General features: G+C 51.3%; 1 long non-coding RNA gene across 1 annotated transcript; it reads right to left on the minus strand.

Annotated features, from left to right (window-relative positions):
- Positions 1–401: 401 nt before the first annotated feature.
- On the minus strand, positions 402–7,864 carry LOC145860906 (uncharacterized). The gene is made up of 3 exons (XR_014380666.1): positions 7,728–7,864; positions 6,973–7,109; positions 402–682 (listed from the first exon to the last, which is right to left on the minus strand). It is a non-coding gene; the product is annotated as an uncharacterized LOC145860906 (long non-coding RNA).
- Positions 7,865–10,276: the final 2,412 nt, after the last annotated feature.

Raw genomic sequence — 10,276 nt, forward strand, 5'->3', positions numbered from 1 at the left:
AATCACTCACTCCCTGAACTTGCTTCCCAACTCTCAGCGCACATCGTTCCACAAATATTTATAAGACCGTTACATAGTATATGTAATATAGGTCTGTATAAACTACTTTACTAATCATCAGTTAAGTCTTTTTGCGTGGCCTCATCTAAAGTGTGGGCTACTTATACTTAAATACTAAATACTTTCTAAACAATATGTGTAAAACACATGGAAATTAAAAACAACAAAAAAATGTTTTAAGTGAAAATAGGCACTGGTCTGAAGCCGGAATATTAAGGATATTCACCTGAGCACCACATGAGTCTCAAACAAACCCCTAAAAAACCAAGCACAGGTGTTCAAAATCTGGTTTTATTCAAATTCAGCAATCCACGTGAGTTTGTCAATTCACAGAACGTCCATGAAGTTTGTCCAGTTTCCATAAAAGCTATGATTATTTTTCATATTTATTATTGCATAAAGTCATCAGTTTTCATAGACATAATTGTACATGTAATAATTTGAATTTTCTAGTTATTTCTTATAACTAATAAGAATTTCCAATAAAGCTTCAATGGCTCACTGCAGGCGTAGAATCAACATATCCGGAAACACTTCTGTTCCTCGGGGCACTGGCCATCTTTGTAACAGTACTCGGCACACATGTAGGTCCCCTTGAGCAGGACACAGCGACCGGGCTTCACTATGGTAACAGAGAAAAAGCGGTCAGTTATACAGTAGAAACATAGGTGTTATAGGAATTTCCAGGTTAACAATCGAGAAAAGCAGTCGCAGGTAAAGTCAATCAAATCTATCCATAACAAATCTATCCATATAAAATGCATATGTAAAATGTATATATGTATTTGCAGCAGAAAAGCTGTAAAACCCCCAAAATGTTTGTGTCCTCCAAAGAGGTGGATGGGTTAATAGTAATTATTTTTTATTTAGAAAAAAATTCTATCCAGTTTATTACAAGTTGCAATAGGGAAACACTCCCAGCACAGAAGCAGAGAAAATGTCTAACTGGCATCTTGGAGACATGCCCTTTCTATTCTAATCAGACAGCACCAAATGTTCTGTAAACACCAGCTCTAGAGGCTTGTAGGAAGTCAAAACAAACAGGCAGTGACATTGTCAGCTGCTACAGAATCACACAGTGTTCACAGAATGTCATCAATACAATATAACAGTGAATAATCAGTGTGTCCTCGACCCTTGTACCTCAAGTCTGGCGTCAATCTCTATCAACAGATATGAGAACAATCCATAACATTCAGCATCAAGTCCAGTGACCATCAACTCACACCTTGAGTGTCACAAGTAGAACACTGGAAATCATCTGTACACTGATTCTTTCCATTAAGGTATTACTATTACAATGAGTTGGAATTCTGTTGGTGGCCCTTGACAAATTGTCAGCTTAATTTTCTGTGAATTGCTGTATCATAAGAAACGTATGTTGCTACTCCTCTGAAGTCTCAGCCTAATATTCCCAAAATCCTTTTCCCTGAAATATGCATTTGTGTCACTTTATCAACAACAGCAGATTTTACACTGACTGAACAAAACATTATGAACACCTGCTCATTCCATGACAGAGACTGACCAGGTGAATCCAGGTGAAAGCTATGATCCCATATTGATGTAACTTGTTAAATCCACTTCAATCAGTGTAGATGAAGGGGAGGAGACAGGTTAAAGAAGGATAAAGGATTTTTAAGCATTGAGACAATAGACACATGGATTATGTATGTGTGTCATTCAGGAGGGTGAATGGGCAAGACAACACATGTAAATGCATTTGAACAGGGTAGTGTAGTAGGTGCCAGGCGCACCAGTTTGACTGTGTCAAGAACTGCAACGTTCCTGGGTTTTTCATTCTCAACAATTTCCTGTGTGTATCAAAGATTTTTTACATTTTTTATTTATTTTACTTTTTTTTAGCTAGGCAAGTCAGTTAATAAGAATAAATTCTTATTTTCAATGACGGCCTAGGAACAGTGGGTTAACTGCCTTGTTCTTAACGACAGATTTTTAACATGTCAGCTCAGGGATTTGCTCTTGCAACCTTTCGGTTACTAGTCCAACGCTCTAACTACTAGGCTACCCTGCCACCAACAGTCCACCAACCAAAAGACATCCAGCCAACATGACACAACTGTGAGAAGCATTGGAGTCAACATGGGCCAGAATCCCTATGGACTGCTTTCAACACCTTGTAGAGTCCATGCCCTGATGCATTGAGGCTTTTCTGAGGGCATGTAACGTCTTGTCTGTAGTGTGGCGGAAAGAAGCGCAGGAAGCAGCGAACACTGTGTGGTAATTTTAATGGAACCACCTGTACAAAATAAAAGGTCTCCCAACAACAGGGAAAAATACAATAGACAAGCACAGTCGAACAAACGCAGTCGACACACAGAAAAACAATCCCGCACAATAGGGTGCGGGCCAGCTGAACTAAATAGCCCTCTTAATTGCCTAACTCAGGGCAGGTGAGAAAACATAAAAAAAGGGAAAAACAAAAAGGGAATCGGTGGTAGCTAATAGGCCGGTGACGACGACCGCCGAGCGCCACCCGAGCAGGAGGGGGCGCCACCGTCGGTAGGAATCGTGACAGTACCCCCCTCCTGACGCGCGGCCCCTGCAGCGCGCCGACACCGGCCTCGAGGCCGACCCGGAGGACTAGGCGCAGGGCGATCCGGACGGAGGCGGTGGAACTCCTTCAACATGGATGGGTCCAAGACGTCCTCCGCCGGCACCCAGCACCTCTCCTCCGGACCGTACCCCTCCCAGTCCACAAGGTACTGCAGGCCCCCCGCCCGGCGTCTCGAGTCCAGAATGGCCCTTACGCTGTACGCCGGGGACCCCCCGATGTCCAGGGGGGGTGGAGGAACCTCCGGCACCTCATCTTCTTGTAGGGGACCAGCCACCACCGGCCTGAGGAGAGACACATGAAACGAGGGGTTAATACGGTAATAGGAAGGGAGTTGCAACCGATAACACACCTCGTTTATCCTCCTCAGGACTTTGAAGGGCCCCACACACTGCGGCCCCAGCTTCCGGCAGGGCACGCGGAGAGACAGGTTCCGAGTCGAGAGCCAGACCCTGTCACCCGGTGCGAACACCGGCGCCTCACTGCGGTGGCGGTCAGCACTCCTTTTCTGCCTAGCACTGGCCTCCTTCAGTGAGTCCTGTACTGCTTTCCAGGTCTCCTTGGAGTGCTGAACCCAGTCCTCCACCGCAGGAGCCTCGGTCTGGCTCTGGTGCCATGGGGCCAGGACCGGCTGGTACCCTAGCACACACTGGAAGGGTGACATGTTAGTAGAGGAGTGGCGAAGTGAGTTCTGGGCTAATCTGGTGCTGACTCACCTGAGGTGACCGAGAAGTGTTCTGCCTGCCTTCTCGACTCCCAGACTGGCTCCTCCAGCACCGGTCGGCCGTGTGTCCTCTCCGACCACAGCTGGTGCAGGAGGAGCCACCTCCTCCGGTGCCCCTTGGCACAGCCCCCCCTACCTCCATAGGGGTAGGGGCGGGGGTGCACGGGGGTGGAACGGGCAGGACCCTCTCCGAACGCCCGCGGGCAGCCAGCAAATTGTCCAACCGTATGGACATGTCAATGAGTTCGTCCAGGGATAGATTGGTGTCCCTACAGGCCAGCTCCCTGCGGACGTCCGCCCGGAGACTACACCGGTAGTGGTCTATGAGGGCCCTGTCATTCCACCCCGCTCCAGCAGCCAAGGTCCTAAACTCCAGCGCGAAGTCTTGAGCGCTCCACGTCTCCTGCCTGAGGTGGAACAGCCGTTCACCCGCCGCTCTACCTTCGGGGGGGTGGTCGAAAACAGCCCGAAAGCGACGGGTGAACTCTGGGTAGTGGTCCCTCGCCGAGTCTGGAGCGTTCCAGACCGCATTAGCCCACTCCAGACCTCGGCCCGTCAGGCAGGAAACGAGGGCACTTACGCTCTCCTCTCCTGTAGGAGCAGGTCTGACGGTGGCCAGGTACAACTCTAGCTGGAGAAGAAACCCCTTGCACCCAGCCGCCGTCCCATCGTACTCCCTCGGGAGTGCCAGGCGAAGCGCGCCAGAGCCAGACGTCGTAGGAGGAGGAGATGGTTGTATCGGGGGGGGTGTAGGTGGAGAGAGGATACCACTCCTCTCCCATCGGTCCATCCTCTCCATCATCTGGTCCATGGCGGATCCGATGCGATGCAGGACCGATGTATTGTGCTGGACACGTTCCTCCATTGAGGGTAGTGGAGTGCCCGCTGCTCCCGCTGATTCCATGCTCCTTCTGGTGGTGCGGGATTCTGTAACGTCTTGTCTGTAGTGTGGCGGAAAGAAGCGCAGGAAGCAGCGAACACTGTGTGGTAATTTTAATGGAACCACCTGTACAAAATAAAAGGTCTCCCAACAACAGTGAAAAATACAATAGACAAGCACAGTCGAACAAACGCAGTCGACACACAGAAAAACAATCCCGCACAATAGGGAGCGGGCCAGCTGAACTAAATAGCCCTCTTAATTGCCTAACTCAGGGCAGGTGAGAAAACATAAAAAAAGGGAAAAACAAAAAGGGAATCGGTGGTAGCTAATAGGCCGGTGACGACGACCGCCGAGCGCCACCCGAGCAGGAGGGGGCGCCACCGTCGGTAGGAATCGTGACAGTACCCCCCTCCTGACGCGCGGCCCCTGCAGCGCGCCGACACCGGCCTCGAGGCCGACCCGGAGGACGAGGCGCAGGGCGATCCGGACGGAGGCGGTGGAACTCCTTCAACATGGATGGGTCCAAGACGTCCTCCGCCGGCACCCAGCACCTCTCCTCCGGACCGTACCCCTCCCAGTCCACAAGGTACTGCAGGCCCCCCGCCCGGCGTCTCGAGTCCAGAATGGCCCTTACGCTGTACGCCGGGGACCCCCCCGATGTCCAGGGGGGGTGGAGGGACCTCCGGCACCTCATCTTCTTGTAGGGGACCAGCCACCACCGGCCTGAGGAGAGACACATGAAACGAGGGGTTAATACGGTAATAGGAAGGGAGTTGCAACCGATAACACACCTCGTTTATCCTCCTCAGGACTTTGAAGGGCCCCACACACTGCGGCCCCAGCTTCCGGCAGGGCACGCGGAGAGACAGGTTCCGGGTCGAGAGCCAGACCCTGTCACCCGGTGCGAACACCGGCGCCTCACTGCGGTGGCGGTCAGCACTCCTTTTCTGCCTAGCACTGGCCTCCTTCAGTGAGTCCTGTACTGCTTTCCAGGTCTCCTTGGAGTGCTGAACCCAGTCCTCCACCGCAGGAGCCTCGGTCTGGCTCTGGTGCCATGGGGCCAGGACCGGCTGGTACCCTAGCACACACTGGAAGGGTGACATGTTAGTAGAGGAGTGGCGAAGTGAGTTCTGGGCTAATCTGGTGCTGACTCACCTGAGGTGACCGAGAAGTGTTCTGCCTGCCTTCTCGACTCCCAGACTGGCTCCTCCAGCACCGGTCGGCCGTGTGTCCTCTCCGACCACAGCTGGTGCAGGAGGAGCCACCTCCTCCGGTGCCCCTTGGCATGGCCCCCCCTACCTCCATAGGGGTAGGGGCGGGGGTGCACGGGGGTGGAACGGGCAGGACCCTCTCCGAACGCCCGCGGGCAGCCAGCAAATTGTCCAACCGTATGGACATGTCAATGAGTTCGTCCAGGGATAGATTGGTGTCCCTACAGGCCAGCTCCCTGCGGACGTCCGCCCGGAGACTACACCGGTAGTGGTCTATGAGGGCCCTGTCATTCCACCCCGCTCCAGCAGCCAAGGTCCTAAACTCCAGCGCGAAGTCTTGAGCGCTCCTCGTCTCCTGCCTGAGGTGGAACAGCCGTTCACCCGCCGCTCTACCTTCGGGGGGGTGGTCGAAAACAGCCCGAAAGCGACGGGTGAACTCTGGGTAGTGGTCCCTCGCCGAGTCTGGAGCGTTCCAGACCGCATTAGCCCACTCCAGAGCTTGGCCCGTCAGGCAGGAAACGAGGGCACTTACGCTCTCCTCTCCTGTAGGAGCAGGTCTGACGGTGGCCAGGTACAACTCTAGCTGGAGAAGAAACCCCTTGCACCCAGCCGCCGTCCCATCGTACTCCCTCGGGAGTGCCAGGCGAAGCGCGCCAGAGCCAGACGTCGTAGGAGGAGGAGATGGTTGTATCGGGGGGGGTGTAGGTGGAGAGAGGATACCACTCCTCTCCCATCGGTCCATCCTCTCCATCATCTGGTCCATGGCGGATCCGATGCGATGCAGGACCGATGTATTGTGCTGGACACGTTCCTCCATTGAGGGTAGTGGAGTGCCCGCTGCTCCCGCTGATTCCATGCTCCTTCTGGTGGTGCGGGATTCTGTAACGTCTTGTCTGTAGGGTGGCGGAAAGAAGCGCAGGAAGCAGCGAACACTGTGTGGTAATTTTAATGGAACCACCTGTACAAAATAAAAGGTCTCCCAACAACAGGGAAAAATACAATAGACAAGCACAGTCGAACAAACGCAGTCGACACACAGAAAAACAATCCCGCACAATAGGGTGCGGGCCAGCTGAACTAAATAGCCCTCTTAATTGCCTAACTCAGGGCAGGTGAGAAAACATAAAAAAAGGGAAAAACAAAAAGGGAATCGGTGGTAGCTAATAGGCCGGTGACGACGACCGCCGAGCGCCACCCGAGCAGGAGGGGGCGCCACCGTCGGTAGGAATCGTGACAGGGCAAAAGGGGTGCAACTCAAAAAAAGGGAAGTGTTCCTAATGTTTGGTATACTCAGAGTGTATAGATGTTGCACAACATTGGGATATACTCTAAAGGCCTGCATGGATCTTGGAAATCTTATTAATTTAGTGTCTCAGCTCTAAAGAGAGTGTATGTGAAAACTATATATCTATGTGTATGAAATGTACATTACAAGCTCCATCTTTCTTGTTTCCAGAGTAATGCAGTAATAATGAATGCAATAGATGGGTGTATCTGTCACTCTGGGACCATATCCTACCTGTGTAGGTGCAATGCAGACATGCCCACATCCATTGTGGCAGCATTTTTCATCATTGGGGCAGTCACTGTCATTGGAACATAACTCTACACATATCCCTATGCCCCATCGTCTACGAGGGCACATTCCAGGCTTGTCTTTGGGAACACAATTTGAGCAGATGTCAGGGAACCCAACTTACCACAAAGAGACATGAACATGGACACAATTAGACTGACCCATTTTCTGAAAATCTGTCATATTTGTGTGGAGATGCTTACGATAAATGTTAGCTGCTACAGAATCAAACAGTGGTCACAGAATGTCATCAGTACAATACAACAGTGAATAATCAGTGTGTCCTCGGTCCTTGTACTTGGACATCCAGTCTGGCGTCAATCTCTTTCAACAGATATGAGAACAATCCATAACATTCAGCATCAAGTCTAGTGACCGTCAACCCACACCTTGAGTGTGACAACTAGGATACTGGTAATATTGTGTATTACATAAACTGTATACACGAAATGTTTTGTTGATCACTCTCAACTAAATATGATCTTTAGCGATCTTACATTTCCCCATTACAAATAGGTTCATGGTAGCAACTTGTCAGCCTACACACTGACTCTTCCCATTGAAGTCTTACTATTATGTGACTTCTTAATTGAGTGTCTTAGCTCTAAAGAGAGCTCCAGCTTTCTTGTTTCCAGAGTAATGCAGCAGTAATGAATGCAATAGATGGTTGTATCTGTCACTCTGGGACCCTATCCTACCTGTGTAAGGTGCAATGCAGACATGCCCACATCCATTGTGGCAGAATTTTTCATCATTGGGGCAGTCACTGTCATTGGAACATAACTCTACACATATCCCCATGCCCCATCGTCTACGAGGGCACACTCCAGGCTTGTCTTTGGGAACAGATGTCAGGGAACCCAACTTACCACAAAGAGACATGAACATGGACACAATTAGACTGAACCAATTTCTGAAAATCTATCATGTTTGTGTCGAGATGGATTTGACAAATATGCATTTGCATCTCTGGAAAGTTTGTAGGCCATGCTCCAAGTAATTTAGTGTCTAATTAATAGTTTTAGAGACATTTGTCCCCAATCATCAATGTTTCCCCCTTAACACCCATGAAAATGCATGACAGCCTTCTGAACACTCACAATCTATTGGTTCAAATATGTAGGTTGAAAACATTGTATGTTAACTAAAAAGGCTGTGCAACTGGTTACACACAGACACACAAACAGTGCTTTTATGATGCCCAAATAATAATTTCTAGTTAAATGAACGTATGAGACAAGTTGACAAACACATCATTATATGTTGACTGAATTTTTGCATATGTTTTGTCAAGTTGGAGCTAAGTTTGGGCCAACTAAAAATGTTAAGTTCAGGTCACACTTTTGGATCATCACTGGAGGCTTCGTGCCATGGATCATCCCTACAGGCTCCGGGCCATGGATCATCACTGGAGGCTTCGTGCCATGGATTATTGCTGGAGGCTTCGGACCATTGAGCATCACTGGAGGCTTCCTACGGAGGCTTCCTACGGGGAGCTGGAACCGGTCTCACCAGACTGGGGAGACGCACTGAGGACCGTGTGCTCAAAGCAGGCACCGGCTGTACTGGGCTATGGAGGCATACTGGAGGAAGAGTGCGAGAAGCAGGCAAAGGACGTACTGGGCTATGGTGGAGCACTGGAGGGAGAGTGCGCGGAGCAGGCACAGGACGTACTGGGCTATGGTGGCGCACTGGAGGGAGAGTGCGTGGAGCAGGAACAGGAACAGGACGTACTGGGCTATGGTGGCGCACTGGAGGGAGATTGCGCGGAGCAGGAACAGGACGTACTGGGCTATGGTGGCGCACTGGAGGGAGATTGCGCGGAGCAGGAACAGGACGTACTGGGCTATGGTGGCGCACTGGAGGGAGATTGCGCGGAGCAGGAACAGGACGTACTGGGCTATGGTGGCGCACTGGAGGGAGATTGCGCGGAGCAGGAACAGGACGTACTGGGCTATGGTGGCGCACTGGAGGGAGATTGCGCGGAGCAGGAACAGGACGTACTGGGCTATGGTGGCGCACTGGAGGGAGAGTGCGCGGAACAGGCACAGGGTACACTGGGTCTTGGAGGCGCACTGGAGGTCTGGCGCTTAGGGCTGGCACACCCCGTCCTGGCTGGATGGTCACTGTAGCCCAGCAAGGGCAGGGCGCTGGTACAGGACGAACTGTGCTGCGCTGGTGAACGGGGGGTACCGTGTGTAGAGCAGGCGCAGGATTACCTGGGCCGTAGAGACGCACTGGAGACCAGATACGCTGAGCCGGCGCACTTCTTCCTGGCTGACGGCCCACTCTAGCACGGCAACGGTGAGGAGCTTGCACCGAGCGCACCGGGCGACACCGTGCGCACCACCGCATAACACAGTGCTTCTACCGTCATTCGCTCCCCACGGTAAGCACGGGAAGGTGGCTCAGGTCTTCTGCCCGTGTGTTCCCCCCCAATCTGCCCGTGTGTCCCCCCCCAAAAAAAATGTGGGGCCGCTGCCTCTCAGCCTCTTCTTGCCTGCCTAGCCGTTCCTCCCGGTAATCGTCGTTCCGCCTTCGCTGCCTCTATCTCCCACTGCGGACGGCGATACTCCCCAGGGCTTGTCCAGGGTCCTGTCCCATCTAAGATCTCCTCCCAGGTCCACTCCTCTGGACCATACTGCTTGGTTCTGCTCTTCTTCCTCAAGAATGCACGCTGCTTGGTCCGTTGGTGGTGGGTAGTTCTGTCACAGGGGTCGTAAAATGGAGACCAATGCGCAGCGTGTAGAGTGCTCATTCTTACTTTATTTTATGAGAACACTTAAACAAAGTAACAAAACGACAGCCAACAGTTCCGTAAGGTACTCAGACAAAATGGAAAACAACTACCCACAAACCCCAAAGGAAAACAGGCTGCCTAAGCATGGCTTCCAATCAGAGACGACGAAAGACACCTGCCTCTGATTGGAAACCATACCCGGCCAAAACATGGAAAACAAAACATAGAAATAGAATACTAGAAAAACCCACATAGAAACAGAAAACCCAAAATACATACAAAACCCCCCTGCCACGACCTGACCATACTACTATGGCAAATGACCTCTTTCACTGGTCAGGACGTGACAATTACAAAGCATCAGCAATCCAGGGTTTATACACATCATTGGGGAGAGACCATAGAAAAGATGAATGCACAAGGAACAATGCACCTGCAGGGTCCCTATGCCCATCAATTTACATTCCGTGTTCGGATCCGAACACTTGCTTAGGTCACATCACATAA

Source organism: Salmo salar, chromosome 15, assembly GCF_965601325.2.
Source record: "Salmo salar chromosome 15, fSalSal1, whole genome shotgun sequence".
In the NCBI taxonomy this organism is placed as follows: Eukaryota; Metazoa; Chordata; class Actinopteri; order Salmoniformes; family Salmonidae; genus Salmo; species Salmo salar.